Source organism: Halichoerus grypus, chromosome 8 (genome assembly GCF_964656455.1).
Source record: "Halichoerus grypus chromosome 8, mHalGry1.hap1.1, whole genome shotgun sequence".
NCBI classification, from domain to species: Eukaryota; Metazoa; Chordata; class Mammalia; order Carnivora; family Phocidae; genus Halichoerus; species Halichoerus grypus.
The window spans coordinates 141,429,706-141,454,374 of record NC_135719.1 but is presented as its reverse complement, the minus strand read 5'-3'; positions in this window follow the sequence as shown (position 1 = coordinate 141,454,374).

The window sequence follows — 24,669 nt, the reverse complement described above, 5'->3', positions numbered from 1 at the left end:
AAACTATAAAACTATATTTCACTCTCGTGTAATTTCCATGGTGGACATTCCTGGTCTTTTCTCCATCAGGTTTTCAAGGATTCTGACTCTTTCCCTCCTGGGGTTCCACCATCCTCTAGGGCAGGAGTCTGTAACTTTTTCTGTAAAGGGCCAGATAGTAAATATTTTAGGCTTTGAGGGTCTCTGTCACACAGACATTGTCTTCTCCTTCTTCTTCTCCTCCTCCTTCTTCTCCTTCTCCTCCTCCTCCTTCCTTACACCCCTTTAAAAATATAAAAATCAGGGGCATCTGGCTGGCTCAGTCAGAGGCATATATGACTCTTGATCTTGGGGTCGTGAGTTCGAGCCCCACGTTGGGTGTAGATATTATGTAAATAAACAAATATTTTTTTAAAAAACCATAAAACCCATTCTTAGCTTTTGGGTCAGGCAAAAACCATCCCACAGACCACACATGGCCCACAGGCTTTCGCTGGCTGCCCTCCCCCCTGAGCCTTGTCCTCTGCATCTTGTCAGCAGAGGGAAAAGGAAAACCAGTAGACAACACTCCCACTTCTAAGCCTCGGCTGGGCAGCCGCACGCATCTCCTCACCTGCTCCATTATGTAGCCCCAGGCACACGGCCATGCCGAGCTCAGAGTCTGCACGGGAAGAACAGGAGCCAGGGTCCTGGTCTCGTTAGTACAGCCTCACTGGCTCTCATAAGGCCAAATGCTTATCACTTAATGAATCTGTGAGTGTATCAGTTAGTTTTTGCTGCGTAACAATCTGTCTTGGTCTCCCTAGGGCACTGTAACAAGGAACCACCTACTGGGTGGTTCGAAATCACAGAAATGTATCCTCTCACCATTCTGGAGGCCACAAGTCTGACACCAAGGCACCAGCAGAAACTTGCTCCCTCCAAAAGCTTGGGAGGACACTCCATCTTTGCCATCTCCTAGCTTCTGGGGACCACCTATGGTTCTGAGTGTTCTTTAACTTGTGGCCACATCACTCTGCCTCTGTCTTCACGTGGCCTTTCTCCCTGTGCCTGCTCCTTGTGTCTGTATCCAGAGCTCCCTCTCCTTTCTCATGAGGACATCTGTCCCTGGACTTGAAGCCCACCCTCATCTGGTATGACTTCATCTGAACTTGATCACATCCGCAAAGACCCTGTTTCCAAAGAGGGTCACATTCACAGGTGCCGAGGGTGAGAACTTCAACATAGCTTCTTGAGAGACACAATTCAACCCATTACACATACCACTGAGTCTTCTCACTCCAGAGTTGCACCGTGTTCACCGTCCCACAGTATGGGCGCTAGGCTGGCAGATCCCTGACCGCTGCAGGGAGCCCCGTGGGTCTCAATGCCAGAGTCCACGGGTTGTACCTGATCCTAGGGAGTGAGCATTCTGTCCCGGAAGGTGTGAAAGCCAAACTGGGTTTGAAAGTGACTCAACTGAAGGAACTTAATTCACATCCAGTAACACACTGAGCGCTCCTGGGCTAGGTGCCAGGAACAGAGGTGATCGCAGCCCTCGGGGGAGATAAACGAAAAAACAGTTGCCTCAAAATGTGGTGAGTGCAATCCTAGAAGGGGCTAAGCACAAAAGGCTAATACAAAGCCAGAGGTGGGAGAGAGTAGGGGGGTTGGAGAAGGCTTCCTGGGTGGGTAGGCATCAGATGGGGGAGCTGAGAGGCGGGTCTGGGCAGTGCAGACACAGATGGACACGTTCATCGCTCGGGAGCAGCAACAAAAGCCCAGGGAGTGGAAAGGTCCTGAGGGAAGTGGAGGGAGATAGAGAGAGAGGCAGGAAAGATGGAAGGGGAGGAGAGGGACAGGAGGGGGAAGGAAGGCAAAGGGAGGGAGGGACAGAATGAGCTAAAGGAACAGAGTTCCAGACAGAAAAAAGCAAGCTGAGAAGGACAAGTACAGTATGATAGAAATAAAGCACAAATGATACCATGTGTTTTCAATGAATTCAGAATTATATGTAAATACATTTCAAATGTACTCAGAGAACCCAGGACAAGCTGCCAACAGAAGGCGGGGGTGGGGGTGGGGGGAGGTCCCAGGAGTAAAGGGGGGGGTGGACAAGGGGGATTCTAACTGGAACTGGAACGTGACAGGCCCCTGATTTTTTAAAGGAGAATATATGTATATACTGTTTCGCTTCTTTGACATAACACAGAGCAAAAGGACTGAGAGCCAAAATGCCAAAATGTCAGCAAGCAGCCAGTTCTGGGTAGTGGGAATAGATGGTGGTTGTTTAATCTTTATTCTTTAAATGAGCATGTATCATTTTTAATTAAAAAAAAAAAAAGAGGGGCGCCTGGGTGGCTCAGTCGTCAAGAGTCTGCCTTCTGGTTCAGGTCATGATCCCAGGGTCCTGGGATTGAGTCCTACCTCGGGCTCCCTGCTCAGCGGGAAGCCTGCTTCTCCCTCTCCCACTCCCCCTGCTTGTGTTCCCTCTCTAGCTGTGTCTCTCTCTGTCAAAATAAATAAATAAATAATCTTAAAAAAAAGAGAGAGTAGTTTTTCTTAAAAAAAAAAAAAAATCTGAAAGCAAAAATGCCAAAACGTCACATATTAACAGTGGTTCATTCAGAGTCATGGGGCATGAGATGTTGTCATTTTCCTGAGTCCAATTTCCCCAAATTAAAATGAGGCACAGGACAGGGGCCAGAGCCCGAGGACCCCAGCATTTGGGAGAAGGCCGAGCCCCCAGCAGCCCTATCACCCCAGCTTGGGAGCCCCTCAGGCAGAGTCTTGCTGAAGACACACCAGCCCTTCTTCCCAGGTCCCACAGCGGTGCAGCTTTTTCCCTCTCGAGGCTTTTAGAAGAAAGAAGAAAAAGTCCATCTCCTTCCATATGTTTATCTCACTCCAGGGAATTCTCCGTAATGGAGAAAAGAACCCAAGTGGCATTTGTTTGCAGTGAAAAACAGAAGAAGAAAAGCCCCGTCAGCTGGAAAGTGTCCTTGACCCGGGGAAGGGCCCTCTCCCGCGCGGCCTGTTATTAATACGGACGTAATGACATTAGGCCGCCTGATTAAGTCAGCAGCCCTGGGCCCCGCCACCCCGTATCCTGCAGTTACAGCCTCATTTTTCAATTATGCTTTAATTTGAACATCTTCCAAAAATGCCTGGTGAACACAAGAGTCCAAGAGGAGAACCAAGCATGTTTCAGCCTGTCTTGTTTCTTTCCCCGTGAAGCCGACGAAGCATGTTGCCAGCTCAAGGAGTCTGGGATCGCTCCCCAAATCCTGACGGCCTATCTCGAAAAAGAATTATGGGAGCCCCACCAACATGTCACCGGTTGTCCCTAGTAATAACACAGAAGACATTTAGAGCTGAGAGGCTTCTCCGGAGATCTAGTCCCAGCCTGTTCACTGACGACTGGGGAAACTGAGGCCCAAAGGAGCCCTAAATTGCTTGCAGCCAAGCCAGACCCAACTCACAGATTCTGGATTTCTAAACCTGAATCAAAAGGAGCAAAGACCTTAAATGGATGTTGGTGCCTCTGTGGCGCCATCCCGTCACTATAATAAATGGAGGGGCCTTTGCCACTCGAGAGGCTGTACGGATGGGGGTGGGAGGGGGTCCCGGGTGCCTGCTTGCAGTTCCCAGAGCCGCCACCAGGGGGCCCCTGGCATCGCCAACCACAGCCTCCGCGTTCCAACAGCCTGGCCCCACAGGGGCAGTAAGAGTGCAGAAAGCTCAGTGTTCCCCACCCTCCCCCCTCACTGTAAATCTGACCAGCTGCACCCTGAAAAGTCAGGTCTTCAAGTTTGGGGAGGTGCGGGAGCACAGGGGCTGGACGGAGAGGCCTACCTGTATCCTGAGCATCCCATCTCCTATCTGTGAGCCTTGCCTTACTCACCTGTGAACAAGTGTGTTACTAGCCACCTTCTCCATAGAGTTATGACGATGATAATGGGTGCGAAGCCCCGTGGGAGTGGCTGTCCGGAAGTTTCCAAAGGCCAGACTGCAAAGCAGATCCCCCGGGAGCTTGTTAATAATCATCACCCGGGGCCAACCCCTACAGAGTCAGATGGAGAAGGTTCAGAGCAGGCAAGTCCATAGTGAGGCCCCTCGCCCCTCGCAGGGAGGCGGCAATGAGACTGTGTCTGCCATCTCCACACAGGATACTGGCGAGGGGAGCAGGTGTCCTGACCCTCCGCCCTGGCCCGGAGCTCCCCCCACTGCACCACAGCTGTCCCTCCACCATGACACCTGCCACCCCAGGGAGCACCGTCTGGCAGGAGGCAGATGTGGAAACGGTTACAGCCCTGCCTGGAAAGGCGTGACCTCGCAGTGGGATGTGGTGCACGCTGGGATGCGGTCCCCTCGGTGGGGGACGCAGCAAGGCACCTATGACAAGCCATGGCCCAGAGAGCCTGGCACTCGTCAGTGATGGACTCTACAAATGAAAGAGGGTTTCAAGTTATTCCTGTACAAATATCAGTCTCATCTAGGATTTCTAGAATGTCCTGGGGTACAGTTCGCACAACCATGCAGAGATCTGGGTCCGACCCATGCACTTGTGTCCTGCTGAGGCTGCCCTGGGACAGTGGAAAAGACAGATTCTGTGTGCTTTGTGGGGGGGGGCATAGGGAATGGCGTTTGGAGAAGAGGGATTTGAGCTGGGTCTTTGAGGAGGCGAGAGGATGCTCCAGGAAGTGAGGGTGTGCAGGAAATAGGGCAGAGGCCTGCAAAAGGCTGATATTTGGACAGGTCTGGAGAGAAGACAGCGGGCAATGGGTAATGGGGTGGGAGTTCTGCAGGGGCTGTTCTGGAAGCCTTGTGCGTTGGGGACCAGAGCTCGAGGACAGCCCCTCGGGAAGGTGAGCCTGGAGCAGCGGGCCAGGGAGAGGCCTGGGAGAGGAGCCGGACAAATGGGAGGCGTCCGCTCTCTGGGACAGTTCCCTCCGTGGCAAGCAAGATGGACGGGAGAGGAGCGGGTGAAGGGGCAGCACAGGCCCGTGAGTGCAGGGAAGACAGGTGGCTCTGAAATAAAACCAAGGGCAGGTTCTCTGAAACTCCAGGACCAGAGGGCTCAGCAGAGCAGGCGGCGAAGCGTAATTGGGACCAACTCACTGCGTGATTGTGGACAAGTCTCGTCTCTCTCAGCCTAGGTTTCCTTATTGATGTAGTAAAAAAAAAAAAAAAAAAAGGTGGGTGAGGTGGCCCTTCCAGTACGGACCTTCCAGAGTTGTCTAAAGGGCATATCCTCATTCCTTAAGGAAAATACCAGCTATCAAGAATGATGGAGACATCTACACTGCATATAGGTCACTTCTGGACATGCCCTTGACCCTGTCTGAAGAGTCTATTTCATGTGAGTTCCAGCAAGGGCTGCTGCATACGGTTGCACAGGCTACACACTGCACAACTCCAGGCACTGCTATCTCTTTAGACCAGAATATGATGGAGCCATGCTGTCTGCTGAGAGCATCCCGGCTGTTCCTGGAATGCCTACTCCCAGGGTCCTGGATTCTAGGCTGACCTGCTCTGTCACATGGCAAAACCATCCCTCTCTGGGCCTCTGTCCCTTTCTCCATAAAGTAACTGGGATGAGCAGCCTCTGAGGCCTTGTGCAGCAGCTATGTTCACACTGCCAGAACCACTCACCTCTGAAGAATGCGCAGCAGCTCCCCCATGACTGAAACAGAGGTCATGACCACTGCCCGGGTTCTCGACAGATGCCAACATTGAAAGGGCCACGTGGCCTCTCCTGGATGGCCCCTCTCTGCCAATCCTGGGAGCCGAGATTTGTCTGTGGGCCTACGTGCTGTAGAACAGCTTCCACTGGGCTCAGTCCAACCCACAGGCTCCTCGGAGCCCCAGGGGACTCATTCTATGCATCGGCTGCTTCCTCCTGGCCATGGCCATGACCCAGGGCTTCATGACTGCCTTGGCTGCCAGGCCAGCATTACATATCCAGGCTGAGCGGTTGCTCACGGCGGCACCTGACAGCTGGGTGGTTCTTACTCAAACGATCATTATCTCCTTTAAATAAAACATCTGGATTTGCTGCTGAGGAAAGCAAACAGGACATTCATCTCAGGGACTCTAACCCACGGATGGGGTTGATAGGATTCATTGCCTTGCAGGAACCTGGCCCATTACAGAGCATAATTAACATAATGAGTAGCATTTCCTCCACACTTTAGTCTATGAAGTTCCTTTCACTCATTAAGTCATTCAACAAACACTGAAGGCCTGCTCTGAGCTAGCTCACGGGGCTTGTGGACCGGAACCAGCTCCAAATCCAGGTATTGCTCAGAATTGCTCACAGCCTGCCTGGCTCCTAGTTCATTTGATTCTTACAGTCACTTTGTTAGACAGGAATTATGCTCACCCCCGTTTTGCAGGGTGGGAAACAGAATAGGAAGATGAGGGGGCTTATCCAAGATCCCACAGCTAAAGGCCAAGCTAAGCCCCGAAGGCAGACAAGAGACTCCAGCTCCCAGGTTCTTTGTTCCCCGCCCCCCCCCCAGGTGCTGTGGCCTGGGGCCAACACCATCCCTTTCCTCCAGTGTCTCTTGTCTGTACAGAGAAAGGGAGCCCTGGATGGTGACCCAGCTCTGACGTGCGCAGATCCTTTGATCCCATGTCTCGGGCAGATTTGGCAAACGAAGGAGTTTGCTTCAAAAATCAAGTTGGCAGATCTAGAGTTCTAAATCAGAGTAGACCCTGCCTGACAAGCCAACTGGGCAAGAAGGTGTTTGGGCCAAGTTGGAAATACGCACAACTCACCCTTATAAGCTATAAACACACGGCGATCCGAGTTCATGCTGTCCATCATCGGGCCTGTGAGTTGACGTCCGCAGTTTCTGAGCCAAGTTTCAGCCCAGAAGCAGAAGTTCGTTTCTCCCACAGAGTCTCACGTTGTAAATCAGGAGCTGGGAGGGGAGAGGAGAGTGAAGGGACCGGCTGGGAACTGGCCACGCCGAGGACGGGGTTGGGGGTGGCCACAGCCCACAGATCCTGGAGGACTAGTGAGCCTCTGCAACAGCGAGGGAGCTCAAGGTGCCCTGTCCACCTGGTCCGCTGTCCTTGACCAGGGAGCCTAAGCGCAGAGCACTGTGGTCAGGAGCGGGGGCGGTGGAGTAGAAGGCGGCTGGAATACTGGCCCTACTGTCAGTGGGATGCTTGCCCCTAGCCCCTAGCCCCTCCCCCAGCACCACCCCCACTCTCCACACTGTCCTGTGTCCTGGGAGGGCGATCACTGCTTCTCAGTGGTTCCCCACAATGGTGGGCATGTGCATAGGATCGGGGTACCAGAGAATGAGGCTGGGGTGTTTATTCCCTGGCTCTTTCCCTACCAGCCGGACTGCCCTCTCCCACAGCCTCTACCCAGGTTTTGGGTAGAGGCTAGCACTCCTTGCCCTTCAGGCCGAGAGGTGGCAATAGCTCCCAGGTGTTGTCAGCCCTGAGACCCTGCACTATCCCATGTTGATTTCTCTTAGCACCCCCCCCCCACAACTTTGTGAACGTCCTTTCTCAAACTTGCCGGGATTTCTCCCAGGATGCTGGGAATGCAACCATTCCTGTGCATCAGAGAATCTAGGAACATCAACCTTGAGATGCACTATCATTTCTATTTCTGACTAAGAATAAACCTCTGCCATAACAGTGACACAAATGAGACCCTTAAACAGTGACACTTCTGGAGCACCTGGGTGGCTCAGTCGGTTAAGTGTTTGCCTTCGGCTCAAGTCATGATCCCAGGGTCCCCATCAAAACTGCAGCAAGTTATCTTTCCGGTATCAACGAACCAGTTCTAAAGTTTATTTGGAAAGATAAGAGACCAAAATAGCCAACACCACCCTGGAGAAGAACAAAGTCAGAGAACTGATACTACCCAACATCAAGAGTTACTGTAAATCTACAGCAATCAAGACAGCGTGGAACTGGTGAAAAAACAGACAGATAGATCAAAGGAACAGAATAAAGAGCCCAGAAAGAGACCCACACATAGAGTCAACTGCTCAGTCGAGGAGCAATAGCAATACAGTGGGGCAATTTAATAAACTGGCTCTTCAATAAATGGCCCCAGAACAACCGGGCATCCACATGCAAAAAAAAAAAAAAGATCTAGACACTGACTTTACACTCTCTGTAAACACTAACTCAAAATGGATCATGACTTAATATAAAACACAAAACTATAAAACCTCTAGAAGATCACATAGGTGACCTTGGGTTTGGCCATGAGTTTTTAGATCCAATATCAAAAGCACAATCCATGAAAGAAAAAACTCGTAAGTTGGACTTCATTAAAATTAAAAACTACTCTGTGAAAAACAGTTGAGAGAACAAAAACACAAGCTATAGACGGGGAGTAAATATTCCCAAAACATGTATCTGATAAAGGATTTGTATCCACAATCTATAAAGAATGCTAAAAATGCAACAGTTATGAAAACAAACAACCCAGTTTAAAAAATGGGAAAAAGGTCTGAGCAGACATCTCTCCAAAGAAGATACACAGATAGCAAATGAGGATTTTTTCATAAAAAGATGCTTCACATCATGTGTCATCAGGGAAATACAAATTAAAACAACAATGAGATGCCATCACTCACCTATCAGAATAGCCCAAAGCTGGACCATCAAAATCTGACAACATCAAATGCTGGCAAGGATGTGGAGCAACAGGAACTCTCTTTCATTGCTGGTGGGAAAGCCAGTCATTTTGGAAGACAGTTTGGTGGTTTCTTACAAAACTGAACGGGGCGGGGGGGTAGTTTAGGACAGTAAAACTATTCCGTATGATATTGTAATGGTGGATCCGTGGTATTATATGCTTGTTAAAACCCATAGAATAGGGATGCCTGGGTGGCTCAGTCATTAAGCATCTGCCTTCAGCTCAGGTCATGATCTCAGGGTCCTGGGATCGAGTCCCACATTGGGTTCCCTGCTCAGCAGGAAGCCTGCTTCTCCCTCTCCCACTCCCCCTGTTTGTGTTCCCTCTCTGGCCATCTTTCTCTGTAAAAAAATAAATAAAATCTTTTTTAAAAACCCCATAGAATATACAACAGAGTGATCCCCAATATCAACTAGAGATTCTAGTTCATAGTAATGTATCTAAACTGGCTCATCAATCTCAGCAAATGTACCACGCAAATGCAAGATGTCAGTATTAGGAGACATGGTGTGTGTAAGGGGGGGGCGCATATGGGAAATTTCTATACTAGCTCCTCCATTTTCTGTAAACCCAAAACCATTCTAAAAAAATGAAGTCTGTTTAAAAACAAGGAGGTACATTTATTTATTTATTTATTTGTCAAATAAGATTTTTTCTTTCTTTCTTTTTTTTTTTAATTTACTTCAGAGAGGGAGAGAGAGAGAGCAAGCATGAGTGGGAGGAGGGGGAGAGGGAGAAGCAGACTCCTCGCTGAGCAGAGAGCCCGATGTGGGGCTCAATCCCAGGACCCTGGGATCATGACCTGAACCGAAGCAGATGCTTAATGACTGAGCCACCCAGGTGCTCCAAGGAGGTGCATTTATATCTCCCTCCTTGGGCTGCTGTGAGGTTTGAACAAGATGACGAGGGACAAGCACTTGGTGCAGGAGCTGACATATAAAAGGTCACCAACACCTGCCAATGTCTGAGGGTGTTGTCGTGTTTTCGGATGGGCTGGGCTGGATTCTATCCCCCAGGAAGCCCACGGCCAAACACCTGGGGGCCTTCAGAGTCTATGTAGACAGGGTCTGAATGTCAAAGAGCTCTCGGTTTTATAAGATGGTAAGAGCTGGACACAATTCTCATTAGGTGAAAGAGGCAGACGTCATGAGGGAACGGGCTAGGCGCGAAGAAGCAGGAAATGAGGGACTGAACCAGGTCAGAGAGCACTAGCTCTGGAAGCTCCAACACCACAGACCAGGTCCCTGCTTCCATGGAGGTGGCATTCTAGAACGTGGCTCACCATTGATAGAATTCTATAGAACTTGTGTGGGTTTTTTTTTATGGGAAAGAATCTTTTTTTTCTTTTTAAGATTTTATTTATTTGCGAGAGAGAGAATGAGAGACAGAGAGCATGAGAGGGAGGAGGGTCAGAGGGAGAAGCAGACTCCCTGCTGAGCAGGGAGCCCGATGTGGGACTCAATCCCGGGACTCCAGGATCATGACCTGAGTCGAAGGCAGTCGCTTAACCAACTGAGCCACCCAGGCGTCCGGAAAGAATCTTTTGAAAGATATTTCTTTATTTGAGAGCGAGAGAGTGTGAGCATGGTGGGGAGGGGGAGAAGGAGAATCTCAAGCAGACTCCCCGTGGAGCGTGTAGCATGGAGCCAGACTCGGGACTTGATCTCACGACCCTGAGATCACGAGCTGAGATCACGACCTGAGCCAAAATCAAGAGTCTGACGCTCAACCAACTGCACCATGTAGGCGCCCCAATGGGAAAGATTTAAAAAAAAATGAGGGAGGAACCAGCTATGCCAAGTGCTTGGGACGAGCTGCCTTCTCAGCTCAGGAGCTTCAGATCCACCAGAGAAAGGTGCTGGAGTTCTTGCGCTGGGTTCTCCCTCCCTCCCATCTTCCTCTCCACATGCCCGTGGTAGCAGGAGTGGTGCTCACCCTCTGAGTTTCTCCTCTGCTCAAGAATGCCACGGCATGCACCGGGTTCCTTCTGCTCTCTGCTCTGAGAGTTGCAGATCACGGCCCCTCCTGGGACGCAAGCTACTACCTTTAGTTCCTGCCCTCCGAGAAGGATCTGAGGTCTTGCAGTAATTGGAAGGAGGCCGAGTAAGGGAAGTGAGGAGCAAGAAGAAGCAGGACAATTGGCAAGCAGGAGGAAAATGGACATGAAGATTCACTGCCAATGGCCATGTCAGTGGACGGGGACTCGCAAATGCCAATCCAGAAGCAGCAGGGCTCGGGGCCTTCCGAGGTAGCCTCTGACTCAGCTGGGCATCAGAGAAGACTGGGGTCTTTCCCTCTCAAGTAGCATTTGGGTGCTGTGGTCCCAACCCCATCCCGCCCGCGCCCTAGGAGTGTGACTGTGCTAGCCATGTGACTTGCTTCCAAACAGGCTGTGGTGGGAGTGACAGTGTCAGCTCTGACCCTAGACCTCGAGAGGTCTTGGGTGCTTTGGCTTTCTCCTCGGACCACTGTCCGCAGCCCCAGGCCTGCCTGTCACAGGCGGATAGGTGACCACATACAGCAGAGGACACCCAGCTCCACCTGTCCAGAAATCAGCCAAGACTAGCTCACATCAACAGAACGGCCCAGCCAACACATACATAGACTGGGAAGAAATAAAAATGGTTGTTCAAGCTCCAAAAATCGGGGATATTTTATGCTACCATAGCTAAATAACTCAGGTATATTTTCTTTCTCTAATATTCCTATGGGTTTCTTTGCATAGCTATGATGATACATATTTGCACATATAATTGGGCAGCCAGGAATTTTTCATTTAGCTTTATAGCCTAAGTATGTTTCCATATAACTACATGTTTTGTATAACCATCATTTTAATAATTATTTAATAATATATGTTTACAACCGCGGGGGTGGTGTTGGCAAACCATTGGCCTGTGGGGCAAATCCAGCCTGTCGCCTGTTCTTATTAATAAAGTTTTATTGGAACACAGCCTTACTTGTTAATGTGTACATTGTCTAGGGCTGCTTTCAAACTACAACAGGGGACTGAGTAGTCGCAACAGAGACCATATGGTTCAATAAGCTAAAAAATATTTACTATCCAGCTCTTTTCAGAAAACATTCGCCAGCCCTTGTTTTAAACATGCTTTTGCCAAATTCTTTTCAAAATGATCATCACAGAAGAACTATCTATATCCAGGACAGCACCCAATGTTTGTTTTTTTTGTTTTAATCTTCGCCCATTTTAAAGATAATAAACATAGTATCTTGTTTTGATTTGGGCGTCTTAGATTACTAGTAAGCTTGAGTATTTTTTCCATGTTTTATTCTTCTGGATCATTTCTTTTGTGAATTCCCTATTGCTCACTTACCTGCTGGAGGATTGTTCTTATTTTTTGACCAATTTGTGTAAGCTCTTTATGTAATTAAAATAATGATTTTAAAAAGCCCAAAGACCAGATATTAGCCAATAAATAAATAAATAAACTCTCAATCCACCTCTGTCATTACATGTCGTAAACCCATAAACCCAAAAACCTTCGCAGAGGCATTTCTAGTCAGGTACCTGTGCAATGCCCTCAAGCTCCCGAGCTCAGTTTCCTCCTCTACAAGATAAAAATAGAATAATTTTTTTTCATGGTGTTCTCCTGGAAACTTAGTGAAAGCTGAAAACCACTCAAGAAGAGAGAGGTATTGCTGCTATCATTTCTACCCACGCAAACAAGCCAGCAGAAGTTAAAACATCAAACGCATTCTGCCTGAATTTTTAAGGATGGCATGGAGCTGTGGCATTAAACCAAGTTCGTGGCCCCGAACGCCACAGTCAGGATTCTCTCAGTTACGAGTGAGAGAAAGCCCAGCTCAAACAGTCTTAAGCCAAGTAGGACATCTGCTGGCTTTGGTAACTGTAAAGTTCAGGGCTGCAGGTATAGCCAGATCCAGGAGCCCATACAATGTCATGAGCACTTGCTTTCTTTCTCTGCATCTCTTGAGTCTGCCATCCTCTGATTTGATTTGCTATCAGGAAGGCTTTCTCCTGTGGATGCCCAAGGATCCTGGCTTACACTCAAGCAGCCCAGCCACCCCAACACAAAGAGCAGACTTCCTATTCAGTGCTTCTAGGAAACGTTCCAAGGCTAGACTCCAGACCGGGGTCACGTGTCCTCCCCGAGCCAATCACTGTGACCAGGGTGTGGCACCGGCTGAGGGTCTGGGTCTGGTGGATGGACTCCTTGCCTGAGAATGGGTGAGGGTGAGTTGCCAGAGGAAGAGGAGGGGCTGTTGCCAGACCACAGGCACAAACCAGATATCTCTGCAGGTACCAGAGGGCCCACATGGGGAGCCAAGGGGACCAAGGGGTGAAGGAACATTGTTTCAATCAGACTACCTCCCTGGTTATCTGTTTCATAGACTGGGCCTGCTGTAAGATTGTGTTTGGGGAACTGCTGCTGCTGCTAAGTGAGTTTGAACCTTCTTGATGTAGACAGAGGGAAGCATATCCAGAGAAAAGGCTGAGGCTGTGCCCCATCCCACTTTTTGCCAGCGACCATTGAGGAACCAGCGGCATGGAGACTCTGAGGACGTGAGCATCACACTCCCAGAAGGAGCATTTATTGGGCATCTCCTTTGTGCTGGACCCGGGATTATAGCGGGAACCAGACACAGACCTCTCCCTGGGGGGCTCACGTTCAAATTGGGCAGACAGCAACAATAAAAGAAGTAAATACCGTGCTGCCTTATATTGTGGTCAGATAGGAAACCCCTCGGGAAAATGAGAGTCAGGGGACACTTTAGCGAGGATGGCCAGGGAGGGCCTCTTTGAGGAAGTGACATTGAGCTGAGATCCTTGAGAAGGAAACTCACAAAAGGAGCATCCTGGCAGAGGGAATGGCAGGTGCAAAGGTCCCAACGTGGGACGGTGTTTTATGTATTGGAGGGACAGATGTCAACAGCTTTGGAGCAGAGTAAGTGAGGGGGAGAGCAGATGAGGGTGAGCAAGGGGCTGGGTGATGCAGGATGTCACAGGCCTTGGCAAGGAGGTTGGAGCACTGGTCAGGTACAGGGAGCAAGTAGCCAAGGGAGAGATGGCAAGCTGGGTCTCCAGGGCCAGAGCAAGGCAAGGCTCAAGGGTGTGGCAATGAGAGCTATAAGAAGAGAGTCTCACTTCCAGCTCACTCAGAAAGAAGACTTTTCCATCAGTCAGTGGTGTCCTACCATGGAATGGGTGGCCTGGAGGTAGTGAGCTATCTGTCCCCAGAGGTATGCAACCAGGATACAATGACAGAACAGGTTAGAATGCTGGGAGTGCACGGCGGCTCGGTGAGATCAGCCGAGGAAAACAGAACCAAACATGATAATAATGCTTAACAAAGTTTACAGTGGCAACGGACCCACTTAAAACATTTTAGCAGCAGCCTGCTGCGATCAGAGCAATCTCTGGCAATGATTTATTTTCATATAAAAATGAGACATTTCCCAACAGCCTCGAGACAGCCCCTGGGGTGAGGCTCTCATTGGAAAGTGCCTCCCCTGGGTCCGGGATGCTCCCCCCCACGTCGCCTCCAGCCTCGGCAGGGGGCTGATTGCCTCTCCGAGGGAAGGCAGGGGCGCTGGCCCTGCCAGCATTCCGGAGAGTTACTTCTCCAAAATAAACCTCGCATGAGCATTTAAATGTGCGGCTGAGCATGAAGTACAGTCAACAATTTTATCCCAAGAATGCAAATGAATCCCCGAGGGGCCAGGAAGAGGAGAAACGCCCTGGTCCAGAAGCATTTTTTTTTTTTTTTAAAGGCTTGTGTAGGGCATGGCAAATTCCACCCCCTTAAACCAGAGTTGGGGAAACTGAAGCTCGGGGGTCAGCTCAAGCTCACAGAGCCAAGAAGGGGCAGAGTGGGCTGGAACGGGCTCTATTCCTGTGCACCGAGCACCCTCCGTGATGCAGGCAAGTAGCCCTGGAAGGACAGGTAATGCGGTCATTCCGTGGAAAGGAATCGCTCAGTGAACTTGCGCTGAGTCGGTGCTGGGCAAGAGTGACTGGGTGGGGGCGTTGGGGGAGAGGGCCAGGGCTCTCAGCTGCCCTGGCAGCAGCATCTGCTGGGACCTCCTCTGGATGCGGCAGTCTGGCCTGAGTCCCTCCCCTCCAGAGACTCCTCCTGGACCCCCAGGGGCCTGCCTAGTATTGATTAGCCCGGGGACCCAACTGGGGCACAAGAGGTACGGGCGCTCGGCTTCCCTTTCTCTGCTGGAGCAAACTGCCTGGTTCCTCGTGCCCTGGAGAATTATAACTCACTTTAAACAAGAAGGCGGATGCCTTCGTGGCTGCCTCCCCCAGCCTAGCAGTTTAGCACCACCTGACTTCCAATTAGCATCATCAAGTTTCCCCTGACACCCGCCTCCTTCCAGGCGCAAAAAAGTTTGCTCAAGGGTGAGGCACATTTTTGCACATTTGTGAGCCCATTGATTGAATATACATTTATCACCACCCACTCTGCACCCGGTTCCTATAATGAAAACAGTTATGGGGCGGGGTTGGGGGGGGCATGACATCCCTACCGCGGACGAGGAGGCCAGGCTCTGGGAGGCTCAGCGACCAGTGCAAGGCTGCTTGCCCTGGGAGCCCTGGAAGTGAGGTTTAACCCAAGACTGATCTCAGAGCCCGGCTGCAGCAAAGGGCATTCAATGCTCTGGGGGTTAGAAGAGATGATCTATGGAGACGCAGCTGGTAAGTGTTACTGAACTCAACAAATGTCAGTTCCCTCTGTTACTGGAGGTGCCCATGAAGAGATGCTGAGTCACCCAGGTGACGTCCCTCCAGAGCTTAGAGAGTGACACGGAGATGATGCCGTGGCCCCATGGACTCCACCATAAGAGAGGCACAGGTGTCATGCCCTGGGGATTAGAGGAAGCGTGCGTCCTGCCAGCAGAGGGAATCCAGGAAGGCTGCGTGGAGAAGGGGGCTTAGGCTAGCCTGGAAGGATGGGAGAATTTCAGTGGGGACAATTCCTTCCTAATCCTAACGTGCAGAGGAGGGATTCCCGGCTAGCATTCTGTCTTCCAGCCTTCGCCCTTTCAGTGGGCAGAGCCTGCCACCCAGATGGCCCTGGGATCAATCCCCCAGACAGTACCAGTGCCCTCCAGGGGCCCGAGGGCCTGGTCTCTGTCCTTTCCTCCAGTGCCCCTTAGGTACTCCCCTCTTCTCGGCCTCTCTGCCATTGACTGTGGACCGGTCTTGCCTAGTGATGCAGGGGCTGGTGGCCTTTGCATGGTCACCCCTCCTCCTTCCTGCTGACCACCCCCGCCAACCCCCCACCCCCCACCAACCAAAACCCCTTATGACCCTGAATCCAAGCCAAAGGGTTCTGGAGTTGCAGCAAGCACCAGAGAGCCGTGAGCCTCAGCTGCCTCACCTGCAGACACGGATAAATCCCCGTCCCATCCTCCCTCCAGAGCTCCTGGACACATCAGGTGAGATGACCCCAGTGGGAGCCCTTCTGGAAAGTATGGGCCCCTCTCAGACTCTCTATATGTGCACACACAGGAAATGGTGTTTGGGGGTTTTTTTTAAGAGGGGGGAGGGGCAAAGGGAGAGGGAGAGAGAGAGAGAATCCTAAGCAGGCTCCACGCCCAGCAAGGAGCTAGACCTGGGGCTTGATCCCACAACCCTGAGATCATGACCTGAGCCAAAATCAAGAGTCGGATGCTTAACTGACTGAGCCACCCAGGCGCCCCAGGAAATGTTTGGGTTTTTTTTTTAAATGAACTTTAAAATATTGGAAATCTTTGCTTGTTTTTTGCCTATGGAAAGTTTTGCTTTGGCAAATCCTCTAGAGCATGAACTCTTAAATTAAGTATCTGTTCACTAAAAAAATTGATGATTAATTATCAACCAAATAGCCTTGATTAAGTATCATCTACGTGTGTCAGGGCCTCGGGGAATGCAGGTTTGCCCCCTTTGAGGAGCTCACACTCTCAAGGGGAGGGGTAGCTGGCCCCGGGGTCAGAGAAGAGACTGTCCCTCAGCCTGAGGGTGAGGGAAGGCATCCCAGGGACAAGGACTTCCAGTCCGAGACTTAAAGGAGGAGTAGGAGATGCTGGGGAGGAAGAGAAGACAGAGGGACAGCCTGAGCAAAGCCTGGAGGAGTGGGGAGAGGGGGTGGGGCTCGCCAAATAAATACATACAATCATATCGAATATTCTATTCAGGATTTTGTTTCTTTCCTTAAAGGAATTCCCAGGCCGAGTACGTTTCCAGTCCCGTCCCCCACCACCTCCCCCTTTCCTAGAAGCATGTGTGGACCCGCCCAACACAGAGTCAACCACCAGAAAGTCTTGTCAGTTCTGCATTCCAGAACTGCCTGGTCCACCCACCCCGAGCATCCCCACAGCTCTGCACCACACCCCGTGCATCCACGTTGCTTCCTCCAGCATCTGAGCTGCCTGGATTTTTCCCCTAAGCTACTGCCACAACCACTGTGGCCACTGCCCACTTCCCTTCCTGCCCCTGGCTGAGATGCTGCGATGAAGAAGCCATTCAGCAAAAAAGCCAAAGCACTGTCCATCCAGCCACGTGGCTTCTTTCCCATTCCCACCTGCCTGTCCCCCAGCAGGGACCACCGCCTCCAGGGGCAGAGGACACCGGGCTGCCTCTCCCAGAGTCCTTCCTGCCTTCAGACAAGGGACTTCCAAGCAGACTCATCACCCTCATCCGCATCGGAGAGAGAAGCACTCCCCCCCCCCGCCCTGCCTGTTGTCCCGATGTGAAATAAGGTAACGGTTATAAACTTGTTTCCTCGAGTTGTACAGATATAAGAGATGGAGATCCGAAAACACTGAAGAAGCCTGCTGGACACAAACCCGTTCACGTCAGCCCGCGGCTGGCAGCAGCTGGGTGGGTGGCGATGGTCTTAGAAACCGCTTTGCTGTTGTGTTCAACAAGTCTGAGCCCACAGGTGGCCGGGCCGGGTGCCGGGCCGGGTACTGGGGACCCAAGACGAGAGGAAGGCAAGGTCCCCTCTCTCGAGACTCCCAGGTGGCAGGACAGAGCCTGCACTCGGAGGCGGAAGTGGCCGGCTCTAAATATATCACAACGTGGAAGGAGCAGCGCTTCGCGTGATCGAAGCCCCCTAAGGAGCGTAAGTGACTCATCTTGGCCATCTGCACTTGCCTGCCACCTCCTGACGTCGCTTCCGCCCCAGCTGGGCCATATTTAACACGAGGAGATGGGGAAGCAGTCCAGGATTGCGGGTGGGCGTGCTCGCACGTCCGCGCTCCCCCCAGCCCTCTGCCTCGAGGAACCCGTCCTCCCAGCTCCTACTGGGTTGGGTTGGTGGCTCCAGCCGGAAAGCCTTCTTCACTTAACTGCCCCACCCCAGGCTCCACCTGATCTTTTGCAGGGCCCCCGTCCTTAGGGAGGCCATCGCTGGTCTCCGAGTGGGCTGGCCTTCCTCTGTGCTCCCATGAGCCTTCCCGTCCCAAGTTACAATTGCGTGGTGTACTTGTCAGCTTGTGCCCAGGACAAACACAAGGGAAAGACCTACCTCACCTTCATGTCTCCAACACCAAACAGAGCCTGTCACGTCGTAGGTGCTCAGAGAACCTTTCGTGAATGGAGGAATGGTTGGGGAAGCGTCCCTGGCAGCTCTGTGTGGGGCTGTCCTTGTCTTGTTACCACCACACCCACCTCAGGCTGGTAACTACGTTTCCCAGAATCCTCTCTGTCATGGGTTAAATTGTGTCTCCCCAAAACCCTATGTTGAAGTCCTAACCCCCAGTATCTCAGAAGGTGACCTTCTGTGGGAATAAGGTCCTTGAAGATGTAATTAGTTAAGATGATGTCATGCGGGCGCCTGGGTGGCTCAGTTGGTTAAGCGACTGCCTTCGGCTCAGGTCATGATCCTGGAGTCCCGGGATCGAGTCCCGCATCGGGCTCCTTGCTCGGCCAGGAGTCTGCTTCTCCCTCTGCCCTTCCCCCCTCTCATGCTCTCTCTCTCTAATAAATAAATAAATAAATCTTAAAAAAAAAAAGATGATGTCATGCAGGACTAGGGTGGGCCCCTAATCCAATATGACCCACGTCCTTATGAGAAGGGGACACTTGGGCACAGACATGCGCACTCAGGGAGAACGCGCTGTGAAGATCGGGGTGATGCTTCTACAGCCAAGGATGCCAGAGATCCCCAGCAAACCCCCAGCAGCTCGGGGAGAGGCCTGGAGAGGGTTCTCCCTCCCAGCCTCAGAAGGAACCAGTCCCGCCGCCGGCACCTAGATCTCGGACTTCCGGCCTCCATGACCGCGGGACAATCCATCTCTGCTGTTGAAGTCCCCCAGCCCGGTGCTGTTCCCACAGCCCAGGGAACCAGGCAGCTTCTGGCTGGGGCTCACCAGTGTCACAAGCTCCCTTGAGACTGGAAGTTTCAGTTATTCTCGGGGGGAGGCCATGGAGGTTGGAGCCAACCACTGCCTTAGATGTGGGGCTTCTGGGACCACCCCATGAGCGCTGTCTGTGGGGACCCCTGGCACCTCGTCGCTCCCCTGCTCTGGGGCCTCGGGCTGAGGTTTGGCGGCTGTTTCTCTGGGCCTCCAGGCCCCAGCCCTCCCCACACTCAGCAAACCTCCCCTCCTCCACTGCAGCCCTATTCCCGGGTCACTTGCAGTGGCTGTCTCCCTGACCAAGTGCCGAGGGATCCAAACTTCAGGAGGCCGTGACGTGGGCACTGTTGCTGGGCCAGATACCAGCCAAATGCTGCCCTCGCTCTCTACGGTGACGCGGTCTGCACCCACAGGCAAGTGAACGAGCCACCAGGAGTGTTCGCTGATGGTGACAGGCGCATTGATGGATGAGTTTTCATCTCCCAGCGGTTACAGTGACCCCAGTCATGCCCACCCGAGAGAGCCCCTGCTTTCCAGGGCGACCCCGTCACTCACCCAGCAGAAGCAGGTGCTGCATCCTGAAACTTCCCGGCATGCTGCTTGCAAAGCCGGAAGGCCTGAGGAAGATTTCCTAGGAATGTGTGGGGACCAGCCACAGGTGCCACGTGGGCTTGAGGGTGGCATGCACAAAGACCTCCCATCAGACACAAGCACATTCGGCCACGCACCCCAACTAGTTGTCCTGGAAAGAGGTCTCCCAGCGAGGAAGGGACAGTGAGTAAGTTTCAGCAGATACCTGGAAGGCCTAGAAACCCAGAAGGAACCTAATGAATCCAACACAAAGCTCACAAAGGATCCTCAGACTCTGAGAGCTTCCGCACTTGCCCTTGACCTCCTTTCCACCACCCCAAGGGGCACTTCTCTCCACCTGCAGGGCATCTCCAGCACCTGGTACTCAAGCACTGTATCCCTCCCATGCCCCCACACCTTTGCACTCAAGTTTCTGAGTGCGTTGTTGAGCCAAGGACCAAGAGGCAAACAGTATCATTCCTTACTTCCTAGCGGGGAAACGGAGTCCCAGAGGGGCTAAGCAATGTATCTGACATCACATGGGGGAGTAGGTGGTGAAGTTGAGGGCAGGCCTCTACTTTCAACATTAGAGCGGGGGTTTTCAAGCTTTAAAGAGTGGGAGCTCATGTTTAAAATGCAGATTCCTGGGCCCCGTGCCTGGTGGTTTTGATTTAACAGCGCTGGCTGAGTCTCAGGAACAGATGAATCTGTTGCCGCTGGTCCTCAGCCCACATTTTGGCAGGACGGGGGGGGGGGGGGGAAGGGAGGGTATTAAATGCTCCCATACACAGAGAAGATCTTCCCTCATCTGCCCACCTTCCCCAAGCAGCTTGCCTATAGGAATCTCCCTCCGCACACTCCAAGGGCACATTCTGGCTGAGCCCCATTCGTTGTGATGGTTCACATCCCAAGTCCTCCACTCACCAGCCCTAACACACTGGATGAGACACTTAACCTCTTCTTGTCCTGATTTTCTCATCTGTAAAATGGGGAGCATGCTGGGACCTGCCTCAGAGCTCTTATGAATTTGAAATGAGTTCATATACAGAAAACGCTTGGAACAATGCCCACGTGGTAAGCTCTTGATAGATATTAGCTGTCTTTATTATTACAACCATTCATGTGGTTGTTATTATGGTGGAGCTATTGCAAGTGTGTCTGCCTTGTCTACACAATAAGATTCTAAACTTGCGAAGCACGCAGAGCTTAGCGCAGGCTGGGATATGCAGTAGATAATAAATACTCATTGAGTGTGTAAATTAATCATTAAATGCACAAGTAATCACATCTTGTGATTAATATATGAGGGAATAGACCATAATGATCAGAGCAACAGCCCTAAATAATAGTATTATTGATCACTTGTTGATCACTTAATAATATACCAGGATTCCATTTCTCACTGCAATGAGAAAACTGAAGCACAAAGAACTCCAGCAATTTGCTCACGTTCTTGAGCTACTAAGTACTTGAGCTGGTATTTTACTCCAATTTTTCTAGCACAAGAACTCATGCTCTTCTTTTTTTTTTTTCTAAGATTTATTTATTTCAGGGCGCCTGGGTGGCTCAGTCGTTAAGCGTCTGCCTTCGGCTCAGGTCATGATCTCAGGGTGCTGGGATCGAGCCCCGCTCCACAGGAAGCCTGCTCCTCCCTCTCCCACTCCCCCTGCTTGCGTTCCCTCTCTCACTGTGTCTCTCTCTGTCAAATAAATAAATAAAATCTTTAAAAAAAAAAAGATTTATTTATTTCAGAGAGAGAGAGCATGCATACAAGAGTTGGGGGGGCAGAGGGAAAGGGAGACAAGCAGACTCGCTGCTGAGTGGGGAGCCCGACTCGGGGCTTGATCCCACCACCCTGAGATCATGACCTGAGCCGAAACCAAGAATCGGACACTCAACCAAATAAACCACCCAGGCACCCTGAACTCATGCTTTCTTTCTTAACCACAACACTGTGTTGGTTTTCTCTTATTAAACCAGAAAAAGTTGCTAGCTGGAAGTTAGTGGAAAAGTTGCTAAAAGTTGCTTGCTAGCCTCTTCAAGGGAGTAACTGAATCTTGTTCAATTTTATTTCCCTAGTGCCAGGCAAAGGACTTCACATAGACACTCGAGGAAATGAGTATTGGGTGTGTTTGCATGGATGGATGAGTGCATGGATGGGTAGGGTGATGAGTGGATGGATGATGGGTGGAGAGAGCCGGTGGGTGAATAGATGCATTTTCAGTTGTTAGGGTGGCCGAGTGGATGAGCATATGGGCAGATAGGTGTATGAGTAAGTGGAAGGATGGGCATGTGGCTGAGTAGGTGGCATGAGAGAGTACCCTCTCCATTTATTCTGCAGAGTGATAAAGAACCCCAAGACAGGGAAATGTGGGCAACAGATGTGCATTTGGAGATGAAAGAAGCTGAGAAATCATTGCTGGCAGTGCTGTTCCTGGAAGAGAGATGAAGTCGGGAAGACACATCTGGGTTACAGGAAGAGGCGGCCCCTCATTCAGCATCTTTAGTCTAGAAGAGCCCAGGGCTGTGTACGGAAGGCATTAATTGGATTTCATTAAAGTGAAATAGATTTCCTAGCACGGGAAGAGCAGGTTCATTAATTTCACACATGCTCTACTGGAGGAAGGCATGGGGAAGGACGGCCAGCCCCAGCCCCCAGCCTACCCCGGCTGAGATTGGAGCTGGGAACACCATGGTTTGGTGCAGTGCTTGGGTTCTGAGCACCTGCTCTGTGCCTGTGCCTAGGCTGGCCATCGGGTGAGCGATGAGGAACCAGATACAACCTCTACCTCCAGTAACTCAGTCTCCAAGGAGGACGCAGCCGCACAAGGCAGCGCAGGCACAGTGACAGGGCGCTGGACAAGGGAAAGCAACATAGAATGTCCTTCCTCTGCTCTGGGAGGTCCTGGGGGGTTGGGTGGAGGTCAAGAGTGGAGTTGGTATAGCTGTTGGAAGTCTCATGGGACCATGGTTTGCATGAAGGTTGCATGCCCAAAGTGGTGATTATACAACACCAAGGGAGAAGAGAAGCAGGGGCTGGGGTTCATCTAATTGTTCGAAAATATTTACTGAACACTCACTGTGTGCTAGATGTGTTCCAGGTACTGGACATTCAGTGAAGAAGATTGATGTGGTTCTGGAGTTAAGGAGAGTGATCTGGGCTGGAACTCTAAATTGGGGAGATCTGAACATATCAAAGGTGGTTAATGCCCAGGTCCGGATGAGGTCACCAGAGGAGAGAGTAGGAGGATTAGGGCATCTTAGTTCTTTCTTCCTCTCAGAGCAAGAATTCCTTCCATGATATCACTGCCAGATGGCTACCCAGCCCCTGCTCCCATGTTCCAATGACAGGGAGCTCATGACCAGCCAAGCCAGTCCTGCTTACTTCTGCAAGTTCTGGTTATTAGTACATTCTTTTGTATGTGGGCCAAAACCACCCTCCTGATTGTACTTCTTTGTCCTGGTTCTGTCTTCTAGAGACCAGCCCATCCGGTCAGCTCCCTCTTTGCCCTGATCTGCTAGAATCAAGGGATGTGGTTCACCACATCTTTTTTTTCTGATAGTAGGGACCCAGGTTCTTCTGAGGGTCTCTTGTCTTCCCCACTACCGTCTCCCATCTCAGGAAGTGACAAAGCCTTACTTTAACTGCTGAACCATGGCCTTAGCAACAAGAGGAGCGGGCACTTAAAAATAAGAGACTTCCCCTCTGAACCTTCAATGAAGCACCCCCAGTTCCTTCCTTCCTCAAGTCCCGGCTTGTTTGCTTTGTCTCTGGCTGGGGGTCACCATGCTGGAGGTCATCACGTGAAGCCAGAAGCCATGCCAGGGGCCCCTGATGGCAGCCCTGCTATTCACCTCTGCCCTCCCTGGTTGTCCCTCATCTCGCACAAACTCTTTATAAAGATTTTTTTTTTTTTTTTATTTGACAGAGAGAGAGACAGCGAGAGAGGGAACACAAGCAGGGGGAGTGGGAGAGGGAGAAGCAGGCTTCCTGCGGAGCAGGGAGCCCGATGCGGGGCTCGATCCCAGGACCCTGGGATCATGACCTGAGCCGAAGGCAGACGCTTAACGACTGAGCCACCCAGGCGCCCCTCACACAAACTCTTTATGACAACCACATTGGACCGAGTGGGACGTCCCTCCTTGAATGAATGGCTTTGGTCCTCCCAGTTGCTTGTCTGCTCTCAGTCTTCCCTCAGTGTCATGTAGCAACTTTCTCCTGCCAGCCATGACCTTGAGAGCTTCATGCCAGCCAGGCCAGCTTCTCTCCTGCTTCCTCTCCCTACCCAGTCTTACCCAGCAGGGCAAAGGCGCAGACTCTCTGAGTTCTCTATGAATCCTGCTGCGTGTAAAGGACTGTCCCCGCAGGCCTGGGCTGTCCACACGCTGCACTTTCCAAAGAGAGGTCTGGCCCTTGACGCTCCTGAGAGAAACCCTTTAAGCCCTTGCACTCTTCATCCTGACAGGAGCGTCTTTCGGCCATGCCCGATAGTCCACACGAACAATGGGACTTATGATCAGGGGCTTTGGGCCACCTGGTATCGGTCTGATGTCTGGAGGGGCTGGAGACTGAGTAAGGTCAGCCATGTGGTGGTCAGCCATGCCTACCTGCTGACCCGGACACCAAGGCTCAGGTGAGCTTCTCGCTGTCACACATGGTTGCCACACGGATCAGTAAGTCTGTAAGGCTCCACATGGAAGCTGGTGCCTGGTGTCTTCTGGACCCCTCCCTACACACCTTCACCCCTTGCTGATTTTAATCTGGGTCCTTTCGCTGTTATAAACCATAACCATGAGTACAATAGCCCTCCGAGTCTTGCGAGTCCTTCCAGCAAATCATCAAACCTAAGCATGGTCTCAGGGCTTTGGAACACACCTCCTATCACAGAATCCATCCTGTTTCATTACGTGTTTGTGCCCCCATTCCCATCCCCCCAGACCATGAGCCAGGATCCCAGGTGTCCAGATTTCACCCCAATTTCCTACCATCCACACTGTTCCCTGTTCCATGAGCTGGATACAACAGGCAAGATTCTAGGTTACCATATACTTCCCTAGACTGCCTTCTGATTTTTGCTTGACAAATTATGAACCTGGGTTTCTCAGGCCAATGTTGTATATGAGGGGCAAGA